The 1,998-nt window shown below is 54.6% G+C and overlaps 1 non-coding gene across 1 annotated transcript; it reads right to left on the bottom strand.

The window, feature by feature from the left end:
* Positions 1-290: 290 nt before the first annotated feature.
* TRNAK-CUU (transfer RNA lysine (anticodon CUU)) lies at positions 291-363 on the bottom strand. Its single transcript has one exon. It is a non-coding gene; the product is annotated as a tRNA-Lys (tRNA).
* Between the last annotated feature and the right edge of the window lie 1,635 nt (positions 364-1,998).

The raw sequence follows: 1,998 nt of genomic DNA, 5'->3' as shown, positions 1-1,998 counted from the left end.
AGTGCAGTGCCCAGAACTGGACACAGTACTCCAGCTGCGCCCTGACCAGCGCCGCATCGAGGGGAAGCAAGACCTCTCCGGACCTGTTAGCAATTCCCCTGTTGATGTATGACAGGGTGCAGTTGGCTCTGCCTATTGCTTTGTTACATTGGCGACTCATATTCATCCTGGAGTCAATCCTGACTCCAAGATCCCTCTCTGCCTCTGTCCTGCTGAGAGGGTCAGCCCCTAACCTATAACCATATCAGCCCCTAACCATAAAAACTATGTGTGGGAACAAAGGGTCTGCCCACCCAACATGGGGCTTGAACCCACAACCCTGAGATTAAGAGTCTCATGCACTACCAACTGAGCTAGCTGTGCTGTAAAAAGTAATGTTCCCAGTGCCTTTACCATAAAGATGTAAAGCAGCATAAATACCTTCTTATTTCATCTGCTCTATATTTGTTTCCTCTCTTGAATTTAGATCTAGTGAGTGTGTCTACATGAACCACTTAACTGCACAGCAGCATAGTTTACTGCACAATAAGTGTGTGTGTCTACACATGCAAATGCTTGCTGCACAGTATAAACCCCTAATTCTGAGTATATTTGCTACCTGTAAGTGCAGGTATCAAACTTGTGATTAGTTACTGCACAGTAACACACATGTAGACATGACCCTGGAGAAAATTTCCTCCCAGATCAGCTTTGCCACTAGGGGTCTGGCCTTAGACTATCCCCAGAGCTCTGAACTGGAAGCCTCTCTTGCCCCAGGGCTGGGTTCCCTCTATGGCAGACCCTGCCTCAGGCTATTAAAAGCCTGCAGGCATTTTGAGCCCTGGGGCACATCAGCAGGCAGCCTTAGGTGACTATAGGCCCTGTGTCCCCCTGAGCAGGCTGCAGGTTAGCCTCATCAGCCTGCCTGAACCCCAGTGCCACTGCCTGGCACCACAGTGCCACACACCTGCCAGGCCCACACTGTCCAGGCCTATAGGCTGCTGCAGGTTCCAGCCAGGCATGCCAGCACCTAGGCCCAGCTGCAGGCAGCTTTTGGATGCCAGTGTCAGCTTCAGCTGCCCATAACCCATCCTCAGCATCCTGCCCTGAGCCTACAGGTGCTGCGGCACATTGCCTCAGCTGTGTGGCTGTTGGTTCCATGCTGGGCCCCTGTACTGGGCACTGCAGGCAGCTGCCCAGGCCTGGCAGCACAGGGACAGCCATGTGGATGTCCAAAGAGCCAGCACTGGACCCACAATGGCCTCATAGCCCACACCTGTGCCTACCACCCAGGATCCCAACTGGTTGCAGGAAGACACTGGCAAACTTGTGGTACTGTGGGGTAAGCTGGAGGTGCAACACCAGTTTGAGCAGGGTGGGAAACTAAAATCCAACACCCACATCTATGAGGGGCTGTCAGCCCAGATGCGGGAATGCAGGAACAACCGGTCAGTGTGGCAGTGCCGCATAACGGTCAAGGCCTTGTGAGTACACTGGGTTGCCACCACTGAGCACAATCATCAGTCAGGAATTGCCCATTTTATGAGGCAACTAATGAACATCCTCAAACCCTGGGACCCAGGCCACAGCCATGCTCTCTACAGCAGTACAACCAGCTGCAGTCTCCACCAGCAGCTCAGGAAACCCAGGCCAGCACCTGCCATACCATCTCTGCTGCCCCACACCCTGCAACAAGGTGCAGCCAGCTATGACACTGCTGGCTGCCAGCAGTACCATCTCCTCCCCAGAGGACACTGCCCAGAGCCACACACAGTCACCAGCAACAATGACCATACAGAGTTGCCAGCCACACCAGCCCCAGCCATGTGGTAAGCCCCACACTGGGGAGATGGCCCTCCCTGCCTCAGTCCCTGCCCTTCCCCTCCTCCCACCTAGCCTGTCTGCACTCCCCTGGCCCTGGGTTCCCCCAGAACAGCACACAGGGAAGTGGAAGACAGTGCCTCCCACACTGTCATAGTTCAGGGTCCTATGCCAGGTGTGCAGTTGTTATGCCAGGGC

Source organism: Crocodylus siamensis, chromosome 3 (genome assembly GCF_052110815.1).
Source record: "Crocodylus siamensis isolate JL-2025a chromosome 3, ASM5211081v1, whole genome shotgun sequence".
Taxonomy (NCBI): domain Eukaryota; kingdom Metazoa; phylum Chordata; order Crocodylia; family Crocodylidae; genus Crocodylus; species Crocodylus siamensis.
Note: the sequence above shows the minus strand (reverse complement) of the source record. Positions and strands in the feature narration are given on the sequence as shown.